The sequence below is a fragment of the Vombatus ursinus genome, unplaced genomic scaffold (assembly GCF_900497805.2).
Source record: "Vombatus ursinus unplaced genomic scaffold, bare-nosed wombat genome assembly UNPS02004260.1, whole genome shotgun sequence".
Taxonomy (NCBI): Eukaryota; Metazoa; Chordata; class Mammalia; order Diprotodontia; family Vombatidae; genus Vombatus; species Vombatus ursinus.
This window is the reverse complement of record NW_020944038.1, coordinates 553,868-576,900: the sequence shown is the minus strand read 5'-3', so window position 1 is coordinate 576,900 and position 23,033 is coordinate 553,868. Positions and strand designations below refer to the sequence as shown.

Here is a 23,033-nt window from a genome sequence, read left to right as displayed (position 1 = left end):
AGTGTGTGAAAGGGAGTGACGATAAGGCTGGAAAAGGAGGTTGGGGCCAGGTTGTAAAATTATTTAAACACCAAATAGAAGAGTTTGTGTTTGATCTTGGAGGTGATAGCGAGCCAATGGAGGTCACTGGTGGAGGGGATCAGGATGGAAGAAGGTCAACAACATGATTACATTGATGCTTTAGGAAGATCAATGAGACAGTAGCCTGGAGGATGAACTGGAGTGAATAGAGACTTGAGACAGAGAATCTAATTTATTTTTAGCAGGCATAGTTCAATTTATTTGTTTATAAAAAACATCATCTATATGGTTGCCACAGCAGCTGCCTGGGTCCTGGACAGACACTCGAGTGTGAGTCTTCACAAGATGGTCGGTGAATTCCTGATAGGGAGACTTAGTGGACCCAGTCTCCTTCTACAGGTCTGGGGTTAGATAGCTGTAGGTTTTGGAGATGGCATCAAAGGTAGCTTTAGCAAAGTCGCCCAGAGCAGCAGTACAGCCCCTTGCAGAAGTGTAGCAGTCATCAATTCCAGCCATCGTCAGGAGCTTCTTAGGCACAGGAGCCGAGACCATGCCAGTCCCTCCAGGGGCGGGGATCAGGAGCACCAGAACCGATCCACATCGCCCAGTGACCTTGCAGGGCACCGTGTGAGGCTTGCCAATCTTGTTCCCCCAGTAGCCACGTCTCACAGGTACGACAAACGGCTTGGCCAGCATGATAGCGCCATGAATAGTTGTGGCCACTTCCTTGGAGCGCTTGACACCCAGGCCAACATGGCCATTGTAGTCACTGATGGCCACAAAAGCCGTGAACCTGGCACGTTGTCCAGCTCTGGTTTGTTTCTGAACAGGCATGATCTTCAGAACCTCATCTTTCAATGAAGATCCCAGGAAGAAATCTATGATCTCAGACTCCTTGATAGGAAGGGAGAAAAGATAGATCTCTTCTAGTCATGTTCTTGACTAGCCAGCCCATCTTAGTGACAGGAACCCACTCCTCACCTTCGGCCTTTCCTCCCTAGCCCCCACTGCCACGGCCACTGCCATGGCCAAAGCTATCACGGATGCCACCTTGGCCTCCGACTCCGGGGCCCCAGGGGTCTCTCACTCCTCCTGCAGCACTGGCGTCATCCACCGTTTGGTGTTCACTAGAAGTAGAAGCCAGAATCTAATTTTGAGGCTTTTGCCATAGCCCAGGCCTGAGGTAATTAAAAACCCGCACTAGGTAGAGGCAGTAGCAGAAGAAACAAGGGGTGGCGCTGCAGAGACGTTGTGGAGACAGGATTTGGGCAGGATTGGTTGTGCTGGAGTGAGAGAGAGTGAGGAGTGGAGAACCATGCCAAGGCTGCAAACCAGAGCGCCTGGAAGGTGGGAGTAGGAATGGGGAGGCTTGGAAGAGGGGCGGATCAAGGACGGAAATGTACATGTGCACCAAAATGTGGAACTGGGTCCCCAAATGTCGCCAAACTGTGCATGGCACTTGGTCCAGAAATACTACGATAGGCCCATACCACACACAGATCAAAGAAAGAGGGAGGAGGCCCCTGCGTACCGAGATATGCAGCGGCTCTGCTTGTGGTGGCAGAGAACTGCAGGCCCAGCACATGTCCATCAACTGGGGAATGTTTGGTTGAACAAGTCATGGTATATAAATGTACTATTGTGCCGTAACAAATGATGAAAAAAGGAATAGTTACAGAAAAAAACCTCGTAAGACTTGTATGAACTGATACAGAGGGAAGGGGACAGAAGCAGGAAAACAATTTATAATTAATGACACCAACTTTGTAAAAATAAACAGCTTTGAAAGTTGAAAGGACTCTGATCAGTGTCATAACCTATCGTGACTTCAAAGAGCCCATGAAGAAAGAGGTGACCAGCTTCCTGGCAGAGAAGTGATGGATTCAAGGTGCAGAAGGAGACACTGATTTTTGGATGTGGCCAATATGGCAATTGGTTTTGATTGACTATGCGTATTTTTTAAGAAAAAAATTCCTGTGAGAAGAGCATGCAGGAGAGAAAAAAAAAAACAAACAATTTTTTTGTTCATTGAAAAAATTGAATAAGCAGCTAGGTGGCAAAGTGGATAGAGAGCTATACTTGGAGTCAAGATGACCTGAATTCAAATTCAACCTCAGACATTGACTAGCTGGTGTGATTCTTGGCAAGTCACTTCAGCGCTGCCTGCCCTAGTTTGCTCACCTGTAAAATTGGGATAATAATAGCACCTACCCACTGGGGTTGTTATAAAAATCAAATGGGATAACATATGCAAATCACTTTACAAACTTTAAAGCCCATGTAAATGCAAGCTATTTTTGTATTTAAATTTATTTTGAAATATAACATATTTCAAAAATATAATAAAAATTAAAGTAAATAAATTTAATTTGAAAAAGAAAGAGCTGCATTCCTATGTGCAGTATATTTTGCATAAGTATCTTAAGATAAGTCTCACTATACCTAAGTTTATTTTTCTCCATTTACTCCCTGTTCCTTATGCCCCTGAGCCTTGGACTTGGAGGCAGGAGGCATAACCTGAATACGGTACTTTGCAAACTTGAAGATGCCATTACTAGCCAGCTGTCACTCAATCACACCAGGATAAGAAGAATGAATGGAAGCAAAGCATGGAAGTCATAAAAGGCACAAAATGCCATGTTAATAGCTTGCCAGCTCTGATGAAGCAGTAACTTGTGAAATAAAACCCTGACACGGATCACAGCTAGTGCAAATAACACAGGGGAAATGGGCACGGCACTATCTGCTCAGAGATCACCTATCCCATTAGCACATAACAGCCCCAACAAGGCTTTGAGCTCTTCCTCCCTGACCACACTTAGCATTGGTACAGGTTGGTGGCACCACAGGGCACAGAATTCTGGACCTGGAATCAAGAAGACCTGAGTTCAAATTTGGCCTCAGATACTTACTAGCTGTGTGACCCTGGGCAAGTCACTTAACTGCTGTCTGCCTCAGTTTCCCCATCTGTAAAATTGGGATAATAATAGCACCTACCTCTCTGGGTTCTTGTGAAAATCAAATGAGATAATATTTGTAAAGTACTTAGAACAGTGCTTAGAACATAGTAAACACTGCATAAATGTTATTATTATTAACATCATCATCATCATCATCATCACGATTGGAGAATTCCTCCCCTAACAGCCAATTGCATGGTGATAAACCGCTGTGCATAGAGGTAAAGGGTCCTCAGGCAACAGGACCCCATCCAGGCACCAGAACAAGCCCAGAAGCCAAGCATTGAAAGGACTCCGATGATCAAATAAGAAAATATTTGTAAAGCACTTTGCACAGGACCTGGCACATAGTAGGTGCTTACCACTTTCAATTATGTTCATCTCTTCTTTGCTTTTCATGATGTATACCTTTGTGTTTAACTGGAGGCATTTAAAGTGTTGGTTTTCTGGGAGGGTTTAGTTGCATGTCAATTCATTGATCTGTTCTTTCTCTCTTTTCTCGATGTAAGCATTTAAAGATATACATTTTCCTCTCAGTGCTGCTTTGGCTACAGCCCACAAATTTTGATATGTTCTCTCACTGTTGTCATTATCTTTAATGAAAGTATTGCTTCTATAATTATTTCTTTGACCCACCTTTTGGGGGTTGATTGGGTTATTTAGTTTCCAATTAACTTTTAATCTATGTTTCCATGACCTTTCACTGAATGTAATTTATTGCACTATGGCCAGTAAAAGATGCATTTAATATTTCTGCTTTTCTGCATTTGTTTGTGAGGTTTTTATGTCTTAACAGATGGTTAATTTTGTGATGGTGACATGTACAGCTAAGAAAAAGTCATATTCCTTTTTACTCCCATTCAGTATCCTCCAGAGGGCTAACATATGAACTTTTCTAAAATTCTATTCAGGTCCTTAACTTTAGCTTATTTATTTTTTGGTCCTTAGGTCCCCTACTATTATAGTTTTATTATCTATAACTTCTTGTAATTCATTTAACTTTTTCCTTTAAGAATTTAGATGCTATGTCATTTGGTGCACATGCATTTAACATTGATATTAATTCACTGTCCATGGTATCTTTTAGCAAAATATCATTTGCCTGCTCATCTCTTTTAATTAGGACTATTTTTGCCTTTGACTTATCTAAGATCACAATTGCTTCTCCTACTTTTTTACTTGAGCTAAAGAGTAATAGATTCTGCTCCAACTCTTTATTTTAATTCTTTGTGTATCTTTATGTTTCAAATGTCTCTCTTATAAACAAAATATTGTTGGATTTTGTTTCTAATTTCTAGTTTCTAATCCATTCTGCAATTCTCTTCCATTTTCTGGTTGAGTTTATCTCATTCACCTTCAATCATGATTGCTAACTGTGTGTTTCCCTCCACCTTATTCTCTTATACTTCTCTCCTTTCTTCCTTGCCCCTCTTGAAGAGTCTGTTTTACTTCCAACTAATGCCTCCCTTAATCTGCCCTCTTTATCTTCCACTTTTTCTTTAACCTCTTTCTCCTTCCTATTTCCTTGCTTGTTAAGATACATTTCTGTACCCCACTCTGTGTAGGCATGTTCCTCCCTCCTTTAACCAGTTCAGGTAAGAGTGAGGTTCAAATGTCATCTGCTCTTCCCCATTGCCTCTTCCTCCTTTTGCCCTCCATGCATTAGAAATAATTTTCCCCATTCTTCCTCTCGCTTCCACCCTCTCCCCGTCTATTCCTCTTCCCCATCCAGTCCATTCTTCTTTTCAGATCATCAAACACAACAGAATCATACCCAGGCCTTCTGTCTAATTAGACTCCCTCTCTGGTCCCTGGCAATGACAAAGTTCTGAGGGGCTACATGTATTATTTCCTCATATAATAATGGAAACAGTTTAATCTCATTCAATCCCTTATGATTTCTCACTCATGCTTAACTTTAATGTTTCTCTTTACTCTTGTGTTTGTATGTCAAATTTTCTACTTAACTTTGGTCTTTCCATCAGGAATGCTTGAAAGTCCTCTATTTCATTAAAGGCCCCCCTTTTCCCCTGTAGGATTATATTCAGTTTTGCTTAGCAGGTGACTCTTGGATGTAAGCCTAGATCCTTTGTCTTCTGGAATATCATATTCTGCTCCTTTTAAGATTTGGCTACTAAATCATGTGTTATCCTAGTTGTGTCTCCTTAGTACTCAAATTCTGTCTTTCTGGTTGCTTGCAGTACTTTTTCCTTGACTCCAAAGCTCTGAATTTTGACTGTACTATCTCTGAGAGTTTTCATTTTGGGTTTTCTTTCAGTGGGTTACTGGTAGGTTCTTTCAATTTCTAGTTCTAAAGATATCTGTACAATTTTCTTGAAATATGATATCTAGGTTCTTTTTTTGTTCACAACTTTCAGGTAGCACAATCATTCTTAAATAATCTCTCCTCAATCTGTTTTTCAGAGCAGTTGAATTTATTATGAGATATTTCACAATTTCTTCTATATTTTCAGTCTTTTGACTTTGTTTTATTATTTCTTGAAGTCTCAATGGATCCTCAGCTTCCACTTGGCCAATTCTAATTTTCAAAGAGCTATTCTCTTCAGTAAGGTTTTGTACCTCTTTTTCCAAGCTATTAATTCTCTTTGCATGTCTTTCTTCCCTAGTTCCTGCCTCTTTTCCCATTCTTTCCTCTATTTCTCTCATTTGGTTTTTATAATCATTTTAACTATTTCTATAACTCCTGTTTTAACTCTTCTAGGAATTTTTGTTGGACTTACAAGAAGTTGCATAATTGGAAAGATTTTCTTTTCTTTTCTAATAGAATGCTAGAGCTAGAACGGTCACCAAGGCAATCCAATCCAACTATCCCTGACTAAGAATCCCCTCTACAGCACCCCTAACAAGTGGTAAGCCAGCCTTTGCTCAAAAAACTCCATTGAGAGGTGCTAATCACCTCCTTAAACAGTGCATTCCACTTTCAGATGGTTCTCATTGTGTGGAAGTTTTTACTTACAATAAGCCTAGTTTGTCTCTTTGCCGCTTCAATCCATTGCTTCTAGTTCTGTTCTCTGAAAAAGGCTGACTCCAAGACTCAAAATGAACATACATAACCCTAATTTTCAAAACATAGAAGAGAGTATAGACTGCAATCTCTAGAACATGAAAGATGACCTCAATTCAGGGCATTATTTAGAATGTAGTATCAAAGGAGTGGATAGTGAGCCACTGGAAAAGTGATGAGAGTCAGCAAGATTTCAGCAAGAACTGGCCATTCCAGACAAGCCCCATTTCCATTTTTTGACAGGGTTCTAGACTGTCAAATCAGGAGAATTTTGTAGGCACAGTATACCAGGATTTCAGCAAAGCATTTGACAAAGCTTTCATGCTATTCTTGAGGACAAGATAGATAGGTGTCAGCTAGATGACAGTACAAACAGGTGCATTCAGCTCTAGATGAATAACTAGATCCAAAGAGTTGTCATTAATGTTGACGATGTCGATTCAGAAAGAGGTTTCCAGTGGAATGCCCCAGATACATGACTTAGGACCTGCCCTGTTTAACATTGTAATCAATGATTTGATTGAAGGCATAAATGGCAGACTTCTCACATCTGCAAATGACATGAAGCTGGAAAGGACAGTTAATACGTCTGAGAGAGAAAGACTTTTCTACCAATTTGAGCCGACAAATGTGGTCTAGGCTGCCTTGGGGTGGGGACTGTGGCCAGATTGCAGGGAGGTATTGATTGCCACATGGAAGAGTTGGAATGTGATGTGATAGGTAGTAGGGAACTATTAAAGATTCTTGGTGGTGTCTTTCCTCTCAAACTACCTTATGGTTAATTACTTTGCATTTGTTTGTGTTTATTCTCTGGGTGTGTATGTTCCCCTGTTGTTTCACCAGCAGAGCTAAGTACCTTGTGCACAGGGACTGTTTCAATCATTGTCTTGGTATCTCTAGCGTGGAATACAGTGCCTGGCACCCAGTAGGTGCTCTGCAAATGCCACTTATTAGTCGATACATTGTTGTCTCTATACACAGGCTTATAGATCATTGATTCAAAGTGGACAGGGACTTTTTAAATCCAATTCCTTCATTTTACAGATGGAGAAAATATTCCCTGCTTTCTATAAATATGATATCTGAGCTGGCTAGAAAGTCAATTGTCCAGAGGTAACTCTGATCAATTGCCCCACTAAGCTCACTGCACCACATAGTAACCACATATATACATACATATATACACATACTATATATAATAGACATATATACATGTGTGTCTGTGTATACTATAGAGCAGTTACCTCATAGTAGGTTTAAGTCTTCTCTTCCCAATCCCAGCATCAGAGAGAGAAAGAGCCCGCTGTGCTAGAGATAGTTAGGGGGCGCCACAGTGCCTAGATCACTTGTCCTGGAGTCAGGAAGACCTGAATTCAAATCCAGCCTCAGACACTTACCAACTGGACACATCATTAACCTCTGTCTGCCTCAGTTTCCTCAAATGCAAAATAGGGATAATAATAGCACCTACCTGCCAGAGTTATTGTCACAATAACCAAACACGATGATCAAGTGAGGCAATATTTGTAAAGCATTTAGCATAATACCTTGCACATAGTAGGCTCTTTGTCATTGATTATTCCCTTCCCTTTGCATGTGGGGAAAGAAATCTTTCATTTCTACTGTGTTTGCAATGGTTTCTTATTAAAGCTTGAGAACTTACAGATTACCCACTTTGACTTCATCATTTTACGGATGAGTAAATTGAATTTCAGAACTGAGAAAGGACTTGCCCAAGGTCACACAGGGAGTTGGTCAGAGTCAGAACTAAATTTCAAGGTCCCCTGAGATCTCTTTCAGAAGGAAGAGAGAACAGAAGGACCCAGGGACTGAGCCCTGGGAGATGTCCACAGCTGAGTGGCTCCTGCCAAAGATCAAAGGCTTTAGTGGTGCCTGATGGCAAAAACTCTGGAGCAAGACAGAGATGCTAAGCTAAGGCTAGGAAGGCCGCAATGAACCCTTTTTAGGTCCTCCTCTGTCCCTCCCCATGGCACTCCCAGAATGCGTGATCTCCACATGCCCTGCACACACTGGGCTCTGGGCAGCCAATCAGACATGTATACCCTTGCAGAAACCCTACCCTGCCCCACATCAGCACTCACCACTGTGATCCCCACCCCCACCTCCCACCATCACTTCCCAGGACCAGCTACATGCCCAAAGGAGGCAGCCATGGATACTACTGGGTAAATCCATTAGGTCAGAGGGCATTCCCTGGAGCATTTCCCAGCTGCAAAAATGTAGCACATCTTTAAATGGTCAGGCACTGTCAGGAGCAGAGAAACACACATTAACTTTAATTGTAAACACTTTGGGTTCTGATAGTCACAATGAAAGGCTGATGGAAAAATCAACATGCTTAAGGAACCTTCTAAAACTTCCACTCTGTTGGAACTATCTGTTCTTTTAGTCCAAAGCCAGACTCAATGATGATCAGACTCCTCCCTCTGACACATCTGCTGAAATCCTAGCCATGAGATTACAGAAGCGCAGATTCCCTGAGCAGGAAGGGACCTCAGAGGCATTTGGTCCAACCTGTCCCTGTGCAAGAAACCCCTCAACAACATTCCTGAGAAGAGGCCTTGTCTCGCCCCTTCTTGAAGACCTCCAGGGACAGGGAGCTCACTACCTCCTGAAGCAGCCCATTCCACTTTGGGATGGTGCTCATTGTCGGGAGGTTGTTTGTGTTTTCCCTTGACATCAAGCCAAACTCCATCTCTTTACAATGTCCACCCATTCCTCCTAGTTCTGCCTTCTGATGCAAAGTAGGGCAAAGTAATTTTCTCTCCCAAGTGAAAACCTTTCAAATACTTGAAGGTAGCACTCACATTTTTCTTGCCTTCCTTCTTCAGGCTAAACATCCCCAGTGCCTTCAACTGATTCTCATATGACCTGGAGTCGAGGCTTTTGCCCATCTTCATTCCCTACTTTATCAATATCTTTCCTAAGCTGCGACACCTAAGACTATATACAATTGACCAGCTGTGGTCTGACCAGGACACAGGAGACTGAGACTATGACCTCTTTGATATTGGAATCTATGTCCCTCTTAATACAATTTACCATTTTTGTCTGACCCATCCCACTGCTGATTCGTATCAAGCTTGCAGGCCACTAAGACTCTCAGATCTTTTCCACATAAACAAGTGTCTAACCATACCTCCTCCATCATGCACTCATCTAAGTTCATTTTTTGAATCAAAGTATATAAATCTCTGTCAATCTTCTCTTCACACATTTCATCTACCTACTCCAAAGGGTTGTTTTAAGGAGACTGTTTTTGCCCACCTTAAGGCACTCTAAAATGTGAGTGGTTGTCATCATCATCATCATCATCATCATCTTCAACATTGTCCAATTACATTCAGCCACAATTCTGCCTTGGTGAGAATTCTGTGGCTCCTGATTCTATCCTCAGCTCATCAGCTATCTCTTCCAACTTTGTGTCCTTGGTCATTGTGCTAAGTGAGCCACTTATTCTATTACCCATAAATAGCACAGGATTAATTAATTAATTAATTAGCACAGGCAGGACACTCCATCAGCGATTGTCTGCCAAGCTACCAGGCAATTGTGAAGAAGAATTTTGGGGTTCCTCCATGTAACCAGTCCTGACTCCATCTTCTAGTCCTCTCCATTCTCTCCATCTTATCCACAAGAATAGCATGGGAGACAGTGTCAAGTGTTTCTGGAAAATCGAGGCAAACTATTGCTACAGCATTCTCCCCATCTGCTTTAGAAGCCAAGGTCAGAGGAACTTGTGAGGTTCTGCCTGCTCAAATGCTTAGTCCATTGTTCCATCGTGTTAATGATCAGACTCCCCCACAAAAACCCAGATGGTTTGTGGCCTGTCAGGAGCTGTGGCCCACAAGGATAGGGAGGTGACGCTCCAGGTCGACATTCTCTTGCTGTGATTGTAAGACAAGGAGGTAACCAGGTCAGACTGCATTTCAATGAACAAAGACAATTGTGTAAAATCTGTCAATGTCTGTTTTTTTGTCAGACCACTCAAAGATGCAGCTATCAAAATCATCCTTCTGGTCGACCCCTGAGGCCATGTTGGTGAGAGATTAATGTATCCAAAGTGACCCAGTTTGTGATGGAAGGGGGACCTTAAGGTCCTTTAGCTGTAAAAAAAAAAAAAAAAATCCCAAGGTACACAACAGAAATGCCTTTCAGCAATTCCAGATTACTGTGAGATGCTGCAATGAGAACAATGATAAAGTGGGTCATGGCTAACACTGGGGACCAGAAATCTCCAGTGACAAGATGCATCACTCAGAGAGCCCATTTGGTACAGCAGGGAAAGAGCTGGCTCTGGGGTCCAGTCCCCAGTCTGACGCTTATGACCCATGTGACCTTGGGCAAGGTCTGAGGACTGTGACTTGGACAAGGACTGAGCCTGAACTTCCTCTTTCAGAAGAGGAGGGGTGGAATAGCCAACTTCTCAGGTCCCTTCTAGCTCCAACTCAATGACAGAGCTACAGTGGGATGCCAATCCTTTTATGTATTTGTCTGCTATTCTTATGTCCTGTAACCTCCATTAGCAATGAGACCACCTAACACCCATGTCCATAATCTTTCTGACTCCATAAAAGGTGCCACATAGGAGTAATGAGAGTAAATATTTGCTGATTCCTGAGAGAGAGTTTTCATGGTGGCAGAGCTCTGGGCCCCAGTGATTTATCTAGTTATTGGTATATGTGCCACACACCCCTCCCTTGACAGCCACTGCACTAAGAGCTTGCCTGCTTCCTAAAGGCCAGGATTGGTGCTCATTTCTTTGTCTCCACCCTATGCCCATAGTCCTAAAATTAGGTAGTGCACATGGATGTGTCTGTGGGAAATTGACTTTATTGGAAATCAGAAGACTTGGGTCTGAATATCAGTTCAGTGGGACCTTTTCCAGACTTCCTCAGTTTCCATAATCATTAAAATTTCTTCAAGACCTAAATCCTGAGAACTTAATAAATGCACATCGAATTGGATAGAATTTCCTCCACTCTCACAGGCTTGGTAAGTAGCCAGGAGTATCTCAGTAATGGAATTAATGCCATTAGCTGACTGCAAAATTAGCACTATCTATGCCCTTGTAAGACTTGAGAATGGTGCACAGCACACACCCATCCTTTCCCGTTCCTTCCATGGCTGAAGTGATGAAATATTTCTAGAGTGATGAAGTCCAGAGGCTGACAAGCCTAAATCTCCCCAGGCATTTCCATTCTCCCTTTCTGATGCCCCAAATGATTCTGAATAGAGGTTTTAGAACATGCAGAACCTATATTAAAGATGCAACTTGGGTGCTCTCAGTCAAGGAAAAGTGGAACTTTGAGATGGCTGAGAAGAGCAAAGAGATTTTGTCCAGCCTTCATTCCTTGGCCCAACTATGATAAACACTACCAAGAACCTCAGACTTCACTAAAAACAAAATTATATATACACATACACACACACAGATGGATGTGTGTTTGTATTTACACATACATGTATACACCCTTTTTCATATATATATGTGTGTGTGTGTGTGTGTGTGTTCATACACACATATGCATATATACACAGGAGGGCAAGGGTGGATTTTGATCTGTTCCATTGGGGAAATACTAAGATCACAGATCCCCCAAGACATCAAAGGTGTCCATAAAGGGTGGCCCAGTTCCTGAAGAAAACCAAGAGTGAGGAACCAGCTCTGACTTTGGAGTTGGATGTCAGTGATGACAGCCAGGGCCTCTGACAGCCTCCTTTGGGCATCTTGTCCAACAGGACATGAGTGTAATCCACAGGCTGGCCAGAACCAGCCCCTCATAGATCTAGTTCCATGTTTGTGGAGGGTATTTTCTGGTGTTGTCCATGTGGCTCGAGCCCCCATCCCAGTGTGAAAGTGAGTGAGGGACTTTCAAGTCAACTCAAGCTGAACTATGAGCATGCTAACACAATCCAAGGTGAACCATGGCATAGGACTGGCAAAGCATTTAATTGTAATAGGAAAAAAAATCAAAAGCCATAAATGAATAAATAAAATAAATGAAAAGCCATTCTCAGCAGCCCTTCCTCAAATGAATATTTTCTCCTTCTCCTCTTGTCCAGCTTAAATCAAGCAGTGAGTTTTCCCTACTTAGGGCTTCTACCTACAAACCAGTTGAAATCACAGAATGCCTTGACAGCCTTAAGTAGCCATTACTTAGAGCTCTTGGTCTCTTCAGCTGCTACATGACCTTGGCTGACCTTCACAATTTTCTAAGATTGGCTAGCTCACCCACTTGGAGTTTGGCTGGAAGCCTGCTCTTCGATTTCTCCCTTGACTCTCTCAGGTCAACTTCAGGACTAAAAGCCCCAAACAACCCCCCACAGCCCCTCTTCTATTTCCTTATTCCCCCATCTCTTTGCTGTGGCAATATTCTGTCCTTGCCCACATGGTATCCAGAGCTTCACCTCCCTGATGCCTTGGGGCCTGGGGATTCATGAGAAATGTATTTCCTAATCAGACAGTGGTGTTTATTACACAGCACACTAAGAAGTATAGTTCTTTCCTCAACTGACCCCAGTTACATGAGAGGACAGCCAACCCCTTCCCAGAAGAGAGGAGTGCCAGACAAAGATTATTATTCAGGACACTATTGTTAACACTTTCTCCTTGAAAAACACCCTTCATCATATCACATTGTTCGAACAGGAAGCCGCATTGTGTGTAGGGGGAGGTGCCGAATGGGGGGCTTTCAGATGGTGCGAACAATACTCATTCGCTCCTGTTGAGAATAATCAAGAGACTTGTTTCCTGTCACAAAGGGATCACTGCGAGCCAGCCCCAAGGACTGGCAAAGCAGCTTCTGCACCTGAGAGGCACATGGAGGGGAGGGGAGGTGGGAATGTTCACTCACCCAGAATGGCCCCTCGCCTCCTGTTTCAATTGTATTTCTTCAACTCTAAGCATAATTCATTCATTCTCACTGTAGTGAAGTGGGTATACTCTTGTCAGCCCAAGCTTCTGTTGGGTCTGCAGAGTTAGAGGCTGTAAGCAAAATCTGCTTCTTAGGCAGAATGCTCCCCACTAATGCCCAAATCAACAGAAAAGTTGAGAATTGGACAAATTCAACTCCCTCCCGGCCATGTGCCCAGCATTCTGTCAGGTGCAGGACATGGGGGAGGGAGCACATCGAAGAACGGAAGAAGGGAGGAAAAAGCATTTCCTAGCAAATAAAATATGGCCACATCAAACCCACCCTTACCCCCAGCATCCTGTAACAGAAACCCTTGTAACACTGAGTCCCTCACCCAGTTCCGCACAGTTCTCTCTTGGGTTGAAGTCCTCTTCCACTATGTGGTCATAGAGTAGGGGGGGGGCAAGTGCCTCTTCCCTGGCATCCAAAGCTGAAATCCTGGTCCCCAAACCCAAGAAGATACCAGCAATTAGTCTGTGCTTCTCTTGCTTTCCAGATCCCATTCTTACCTCATCAGCCATCCAATAAGATTCAGATGTAGTGATGCCTGAGTTCATGGGAATGTGCACACATGAGCACATAAATGCATATGCACATTCTTGCATGCACACATACACACATGCATGCACACATACATGTGAACACATGGGCATGCACATGTACACACACACACCTGAAATGACTGTCTTAGCAACTTGGAAATTGGATTCAGGCTTCAAAAGCAAGTTTGGAACTCTTCTCTGATGTTTAAAGCTCTTTGTGATTCGAGTCCAGCACAATACTCCCATTTAACATACTCCTCTGTCCAGACAAATGGACTTTCTGCTCTTCCTCACACACAAGACTCCAGTCCATCCTCCCTTCAGCTGCCAAACTGATCTTCCTAAAGTGCAGATCTGATCATGTCACTCCCCTGTTCTATAAACCCCACTGGCTCCCTATGGAATCTTCCATTTGGTATTCAGAGGTCTCCATAACCCGCATAACTACTCTCCAGTCTTTTTACCCCCTAAACTTTTCCACATCCTCTTCCATTCCATGACACCAGCCTTCTGGCTGATCCCTGAACACCACCTTAATTCCATTGCATTGACTTTCTACATATCCTCCAGGTACTTCACAGAATTTGAGATTTGGAAGGTGTCTCAGCAGCATCTCATCCTTAAACATGCCTGATAAATACTTGTCCACCTTTGCTTGAACACCTCCTTCCTAGGCAGCCTATCCCCTTGGCACAGCTCAGTGAAATTTCTGTTTTGTATTCCCAGCACCTAGCCCAATGCCCAGCCCACACACAGTAGGCTCTTAATAAATGCTGGTTGGTTGATGGACTGACTGATCTCATTAGAAGAAGGTGAACTCTTTGAGGGCTGGGATGGTTCATTTGGCTCTTCCTATCCCCAGAACTGAGCACAGTTCTTGGTCTGTAGCAGGCCGGTTGGTGGATAGAGTTCTTCTACACTCTCTGCGTCACAGAATACATATGCCTCAGATTACAGACAACGTCCAAACGTGAAGAACAACCTAAAATGTCACTGAGACCCCTTTCCTTCCCAAGTAGATAGGTAGGGCTCATTAAAAACTATTAACTGGGCAACGAGGTGGCACAGTGGATAGTGCACCCGCCCCGGATTCAGGAGGACCTGAGTTCAAATCTGGCCTCAGACCCATAACACTCACTAGCTGTGTGACTCTGGGCAAGTCACTTAACCCCAATTGCCTCACCAAAAAAAAAAAAAAAACCAACAAGAAACAAAACTATTAACATATGGATGGATGTGTGGATGGATGGGTGGGTGGGTGGGTGGGTGGGTGGACAAAAAACACGGCTTAAGTATGCTGCTGGCTGCTTCTTCCCTGGATCCCAATCACTCCCTAGACCACTTTATTCCTATAGATCTTGGAGAAGATGGAATCCAATGGTTTTGATGAAGCCCCTCCTGAAATTGAGGAAGTGTCCAAAAAGTTGCTACCCACCCACCCCCAGCCTCATTTCACCCAAAGATCTCTGAGCACCAGGGACAGAGCCCAGGCCACTCCAACCCATGCTTGTGGGTGAGCTGGGAGCATTATCACAGCGGGGATGAGCCCCAGGGGGCAGGTACCTCGTGGGCTGGACAGCTGTCTTGAGCCTGGGGGCCTCATTGTTCTTTAAAGCCAGGCCTGGACATTCCTGGTCATGCAGGGACTGCCACTTCATTGTCTGCACTTTCAATGTTTGACAGGAAGCATTTGGGTGCTTGTGCCAGGTTACTAACAATCATTTCCCTTGTTACTGAGATTGAATTCTCTCGTTTTGCTGGGTTGAACTTGTTGGCCCGTGGGTTTATAACACTGGAGAGGAAAGTCGAGCACCCTCAGTTAGTACTTCACATCTCATGACAGAGGGGGCCAGAGGGGCTGGGTCAGCAAACAGTAAAGTTGGGGAGGAGAGAAGAGGCCTGAACTGTCCCCATGAAATTCCTCTAGGCTCCCCAACCTCGATGAGGCGTCTCAGTGCCCCTAAGCACCAATGTCCTCATTGATCGTTACCTCGGGCCAAAGGATTTAGAACCAATCTTCTCATTTTACAGATGAGCAAACTGAGGCCCAGAAGGTAGAAGGAATTGTCCAGGGTCCCTTAGGAAACATGTTACAGAGCTGGAATCCCAATCCAGGTGTCTTGGCCCCAAATCTAATACTTCTTCTACTGCACTAGGACCACAGCATCACCAGATCTCCAACCTGGAAGAGACTTCAGAGGCAAGTAGGAATTCTCTCTATGACATAACCAAAAGTACAATCCAGCCTCGCTTGGGGGCCTCCAGGCAGGGGCAGTCCACTGCAGTCTTCCCAACTACACTTGCGGTTCTGCAAGAGGACACACCAAATCTTCCCGTTCTTTTATATTCAGCCCTCCCCTGGAGGTCACTGCCCCTCATGCATGTTGCCTCCCCCATTAGAATGTGAGCTCTCCGAGGTCAAGCATCTCTTTGCTCTTGTGTTTGTATCACCAGCCCTTTGTATAGCGTTTGGCACATGTAAGAGCATTTGTTCTTCATTCGTCCCCACCCCCACTCCCCCCTCCCCGCCTTGCACCAAGGACAGGACTTGGGTACCCAGTAGGCACTCAACAAAACCTCCTAGACTCATATAGTGCCATGAACATGATAGGTATTTCGTAATTTTTATTCATTGAATAGACTGGCGTCCCAATACCCCACACCTGGAAGTCCCACTGAGCAAGTTTAATCCCAGCCTGTATCTGAGCAGGAATACACAACTGATAATACCTGGGCATGTTTAAGCAATGCAGAATATCAATCCAAGCCGTATCATCAGGACATAAAACTCCATCTCCTGGGTTGGTGTGAGAGTGCAGTTGTCACAGGTGGCCTGATTTCCTAGTATTTGGAATCTGACCCAAGAGCCCTGCTTTTCAATTCCTGTTCCAGCTGAGAGAGCTGTGAGTCTGGGTGGACACCTGGGTCACAGGCTCCCCATTAGTCTTGCTGGAGTTTTCATCATAAAGTTGCTACAAAAACACTGAATCTGCCTAGGGCAAAAGGTTAACAATACGGTGTACAGAGCAAACCAGTCAAAGAAAGGCCGGGGATGTGCCCAAGGACAGACACACCAGTGTGGACACTCACAAAATGCGTGTGTCAGTCAGAGTCTGAGATCTCTAGAGTACTGGCTTCAGAAAAGAGAGGAGAAGCAGGAGGATGTTAATTAAGAAAGCCATCTCCCTCCTAGGTCTCTAGCAACCAGCTATGTTTGCTTGCTAGCAGCCAACTTGTGCCAAGTAACTGCCACCAGGTGGATGAGCATGGAGGATGATAGCTGGAAGGTGCCCAGGAGACCTGGTGTAGACAGGTGTAGACTGCTCAGTGTAGACAGGGAGGCTGGGGCCTTCCTGTCTGGAGCTTATGGACTCCATCAGCATTCATGGATTCTGGGACAACCCCAAATGTTCCCCACCCCCCAATAGGCACTTTGGGACCATAATTATTATTTAAATGAATCAGAATTTATTTGGCGACATCCTATGAGAGGGTCAGCACAATGTGAAGGAGCACAAGCATGACATATTGAAATGTGCCCTTAATTGGGAATGAGAAGACCTGGGTTTGAATCTTGGATTTGCTGATTACTAGCCATGTCAGCGAGGGCCATTAAGTCGGATGGGATGAGGTCCTTGCCCAATAAGCTTTCATCAAGTGTCTTCTAGTCCAAGTCACTTGCTGAGTGTCAGTAATAAAGACAAAACGACGAACTTTTCCTTCCCTCGAGGAGCATGCGCACCACTGGAGGGATGCGTAGAACAGTTTAACCAGCAGGTGGTGCTGTTAGCCCCTAACCTGATCCCATTCAGCTGGGCAAGTCCTATACTTGCTCTGGTGATTATAGCACTTTACCCCCATGGAGCTAATGTGCTGGAGAAGTACCCTCTGCATGATTCCCTGAGCAGACTCTTCAATGCCCGCTCTTCATTTCTCCCCGGGTGGTTGTATGAATTTTCTAAATCTAGAGGATGAGGCTAGTATGGATTTATTCATCCAATCAGAATCAACTCCAAGAACCCATCCTGCCAACAAAATTCTTCTTCCTCTGTAAAATGGAGATAATAGTAGCACCTACTTTGAGAAAGCATAGATACATAAAGCACTTTGCAAACCTTTACATAGTGTAGACATGCTAGCTTTATGACCCTCGTCTAACAGATGCAGATACTGAGAGTCAGGGAGGTTGATTATTTCCTTGAGGAAGTGGTGGAGCTGGCATCCAAACCAGCCCTCTGCCCAGCCCAATACACCCTGCTGCCTCTCCATCAGCCTCTCCAATTGCCCAGGCTTGCTGCCTGGCTTCCACTAAAATCCCTGCCCTACTCATAATGACCCCCAGACACTCATCACCATATTCCCACAGGTCCTCCATGTTTGCTCCATAACATTCTGCCCACAGAAGGCAGATAGAGCCCCACAGGGTCCCTCAGAAGTAAGTAGTGGGAGTTTGATCATGCTCATTTTACAGACCAGTAAACTGAGGCTCCCAGCAGTGAAGTAACCTGTCCAAGATCACACAACCAGCAGGGGTCAGGGCCTGAAGTGAATCCCAGGTCACCCAACTCCTAGGCCAGGGCTCCTTCCACAAGGCTATGCTGAATCACTACAAACACAGGGGTAGGGGAGTCACAAATAGCTTGAACCCTCAGACTTCCACCACTTTCCATTAGCCCGTCCTCCCTTTCTTGGGAGGCAATGGACAGAACACAGGACTGCCACAGGACAGTCAGTCATAGGAATTCAGATGTACTGTTGGGTTTCTAAAGATGGAGGAGACCTGAGTGATGGCTCTAACCTAGGCATCCCTTCTGGGGCCAACCATTACCACCCCATCTGTCTCCTCCTCTCCATGACGATGAGACTCCTTGGGAATCTCCCCCCCCCCACCCCAAGCCCACAGTCTGGCTTTCCTCATCTGCCCTGGCTTCCCTCTCTTCCTGGTGAAGGCAATGCCTGCCTCTTGGGACATCAGCTCCTATGGCAAGGGAATGTTTTGTCTTGTTATGTTTCATTTTTCACAGTGCTTGGTACACAATATGCAACTAATAAATGTTTTTGAATTGAATTGAAAGAGTGAGTAGGAATTCAAAAAAGCTGAGAGGGTAGGGAGGCCATTCTGGGCAAAGGGAATTCTAAGTAAAAATGTAGAGTTGGAGAATTGAGAGTGCTCAGGGGCAGGGTGGCCACGTTTGGTTGGAGTCCAGGGCACTTTCAGGGAGTAAGAGAGGCTAAGACAGAAAGGATAAGGGGGCATCAGCTGTGGAGGGCTTTGAAGGCCAAATAAGAATGTGAACTTTATATGAAGACAGTTGGGAACCATTGAATATCTTTGAATAAAGTAGTACCATGACCAGATCCACAAGTAGGAAAGATGATATCAGTGTGGAGCATGGTTCCCACAGGAAGAGAAGGGGTGAGGGAGCTGATGCAGGGGGCTCAGGGAGGAGGCAGTGAGGAATGTCCTGGGGTGGCAGCTGTTTTAGAGGTAGGGACAGATATGAGTGATATCGAGCAGGTGAAAATGAGAAAATATGGCACCCTGACTGATGGGATCTGAGAAGTGGAGAAGAGGATGAGCCCCAGCAGAGGCCCTGGCTTCCCCCTGGCCTCTCAAAGGGAGATCCCATCAGCAAAGGGGGATTCCACAGAGCAGTCTGCTGAGTTGAACTCAGAGAGATCTTCTTATGCTGTTCCTCCTCATGGCCAAGTCCCACAGGGGATGAAAGGAGGCCTGCTTGTCAGTACCAGCTGCCTTCCTTCCGATATGGTGGTAATGAAGAGATCAGGGTTTAATCAGATCTTCTCCAAATCCCTCCCCCGCTCTCCCTTCTGACTAAACTTTACCAGAGCCCTGGGTTTCCAGTTAATATGCAGAGAGACTAGAAGGAGCTGGTGCAGACACTTTACTTCAGACTTCCCTGAACTTGGGATAATCCCAAAGATAACAGAGGTGTCCCAGACCTCACAAGGCAAGCCTGCCTGGGAAAGCTCATCCCACAGAGATTATCTCACAAAGACCTCTCTCTGATGTGTGTGGGAGAGAAGAGACAGAGACATGCAGAGAGAAGCACAAAGACGGATAGAGACAGAGGCAGAGAGATGGGAAAGTGCATTGCTGAGAGTCCAGACAAACTCACGGGCACAGACCTGGCCCTGAGCTCTTTGCTGCCGAATGACGATGCCTTCATTCACACAAGGTCTTTGGAATGATTCAGAACATTGGACTCAGGTGACTGGTACCAGGACAAAGGTGTCAGCTAGAGCTCATTCATTCTGTTCCCTCATCATAAACTTAATCCGTAAATATTTGCAGAATACAGACCTCAAGGCCGCAGAATCACAGAACTGGAGAGGTGGGAGGGGGCCATCGAGTTCAGCCTATCTTGTTCATCCTTCTTGGTGAGAACCAATGGCATCACGAGGGAGATGTCTCGACTTGTGAGCAAGTTGGACTTAAGTGAGGCAGACCTGTGCAGGATTTAAGTGAAGCAGAGTTGCATGGGATTTAAGTGAGGCAGAGCTGCACGAGGTTATCCATGCCCCTAAGGAATCCCCACTATAGTAGAGCTGACAAGTGGCCATCCAACATCTGCTTCAAGCACTCCAAAGAAGGGGAACCCAGCGTGGCTAGAGGCAGCCCGTGGCACTTGGGCACGGCTCTTCTGGCTGCCAGGGTTTTGTTCTTCCTAGGACAACTTTTAAAATATTTAATCTTGTGCCCTGTGAATCTTCTCGTCTTTACGTTAATCATGCCCACTTCTGTCAACTGGCTTTCATACAATGAGGGCTCCAAAGCCTTCATCACCCCAATGGAACATCCACTGGGCTCCCTCTGGGTTCTTAATATCCTTTCCAAACTATGGTGCCCAAAATGAACACAACCACTATGATGAGGTCTGACCAAGGCAGAGAACAGTGGCACTGTCCCCTCCCTGGTGCTGGCCACCATGCTCCTTTAAGGCAGCACAAGACCACTTTAGCTTTTGAGAACTCAGAGTGAGACATGGTTTTCTGATCAGGCTGTAATCAGGTGTCTCTCATTTTGTACTTGGGGGACTTGATTTGTTGAACCCAAGTGTAAGACTCACACTCATCACCATTGAATCATATCTCATTAGCTGAATTCAGCCCAATGTAAATTACATCCCAAGGGCCAAATCCAGCCCTCCTGGTTTTGTCCTGTGGTGTAGCTAAGAATGTTTTTACATTTTTTACATACAATGAAACTTTATTTAAAAATATAAAAAGTGTTCTGAGTTCTTGAATTTTACAAAAACAGAGCTGGATTTGGCCCTAGTTCATAGTTTGCTGACCTCCTGCCTGGAGTTTTGGGTTCTTAACCTCCCTTGTGTCTTGGATCCCATAGCTGTCTGCAGAAGCCTGTGGACCCTTCTCAGAATCATGGTTTGAGTGCATACAATGAAATGTATAGGGTTACAAAGGAAACCAATTAGCTTGAAAAACAGTTATCAAAAATTAAAAACAAAACATTTTCAAACTCAGATTAAGAACTCCTACTGTAGAGTATCCAAGCCTTTCTGGATCTTGATGCTATACTCAGCCTTGTGTCACCCACAGCACACTTCCCCAAACACATGTGCTGACTCACCATAACTAATACTCCTTTGGCTTCCAAACATCTATGCCACATTGATCTCTCTCTCTCTCTCTCTCTCTCTCTCTCTCTCTCTCTCTCTCTCTGGCTAGCTGTCTATCTCTATCTCTCTCCCTCCCTTCCTCCCTCATTCTAATTCTCCCACTACTAACATTCCATGACCATCCACCATATGCATTCAGTAAGCACTCTACACTCTGTCCCAATCACCCAGGTACTCCCTTCCTAACATGCTCATTCCATCCATTGTCTGATTACCAACATCAGGAAAATGTCGTCACGATCATTTGTAACCTGGGGGCCCATCAGTCACTAGAGACAGCTCTGAGCCTTCCTCATGTTCAGACAGCTGTGGCCACTTCAGTTCCCTTCAGTAATTGCACATGCCAGAAGCAGTGAGAAGGACATCAAAGATGGGCACACAGCACTTCTGTTCTTTTTTGCGATCTCAGTCCCTCTCTTTACAGCCACATCAGAGGTTCCACCACCTTCTTTTCTCTCTGGATACCCAGAAGAGGTCATACCATTCTCTCTTTCCAGAAATCACTGAGCCACCGTTCAGCCATAACGTGCCATATTCTCTGTTTCCTCTTCCTTGACTGAAAGATTATAGACCACAGGAGCTAAATCAAAGGTTATCTAATTCCAAGTCAAGTCACATCAACAAACATTTATTAAGTGCCTACTATACGCCAGGCATCTCCTTTATAGAAATAATTATGACTGTAATGGGTGACTGGCCAATGAAAGTCCACTCCTGGGACCATAAATAGGGGACCCACGTGGATGTTTTGTGGGCCATTCCATGCCCTTTACAGGAATGCATGAGAGACTGGCCAATAAGAACCCAGTCCTAAGAGGGGAGCCACTGTGGATGTTTGATGATGCCTGTTTCTAGGCATGCATAATGGAGGGACCTACTTTCTACTTCAGAGTATGTGCAAGTATTCCAGGGATATCTCCAGTCCACCTACCGATGGCCTTTTGGATTAGTTGCTGAGCCAGAACTTGGTGTACATACAAAAGACTCCCATGGAAGCAACTCAATCTCTTTCCTATTTGGATGCATATGAATGAAGAGGACAGACTGTTGTGGGCCTCTGTGGGAAATAAGTCTTAGGACTCTCTCACCTAGGCTGTAGCCTCTGTCTCACCCAAGCTGTAGCCCATAAGTGCAGGGTCCCTCTGCTGCTTATGTCTCTTTTGGGTCTATCTTTTCCTGCTCTTAGGGAATAGACTTTTGGAGATGGTAGTGACTTTGTGTGCTTGGAGACATCTGGAGAGCCGGACATCAGAAGTACAGGAAATGGAATCTATACCAGAGGTTTGAGGCACATAAGCCCAGTGAGCACCAACCTACTTCACCCAGTAGTACTGAAGCAGAAGACACACAGTGCTCTAAAAGCTAAAAGCTTTTTAAAGAAACAAAATTTAATTAAGGGTTGTTTTTCCAGCTCCTTGTGAGACCCCTCCTGAACTTGAAGGCATTGTAGAGTCTCTTTCCTTTATCTTGAGATACCATAAAACTTCCTTGTCTCCCCCATCCTGAGTCATAAAATTTCCCATCTTCCTTATCCTGAGTCCCCTATCCTGCCATCCATCTTCCTCATCCTGTGTCATGACAACCTCTCCCCTTATCTTGTAAGATAAAACAGATCCCTATCCTTCTGCAAGTTGCTGGTCCTCTTTCCAGAACTAGCCCGCTGCTTTTGCTTCAATAAAGCTCCCAAAGGTTACAGAGAAGGTCTAAGTGAATTCTTTCACACCTGAACCAGCTCTCCCAACTCTAAACCTCAACCATACCATGGGGAATGTCTGAACAAGTTATGGTACATGATTGTGATGGAATACTATTGGGTTATAAGAAATGACAACGGGGGTGGTTTCAAAAAAACTTAAGAAGACTTATATAAACTGGAAAAAGTGAGC

The 23,033-nt window shown here is 44.6% G+C and overlaps 1 pseudogene; it reads right to left on the bottom strand.

The window, feature by feature from the left end:
• Positions 1-302: 302 nt before the first annotated feature.
• Positions 303-23,033, bottom strand: part of LOC114054160 — a 37,708-nt pseudogene continuing 14,977 nt past the window's right edge.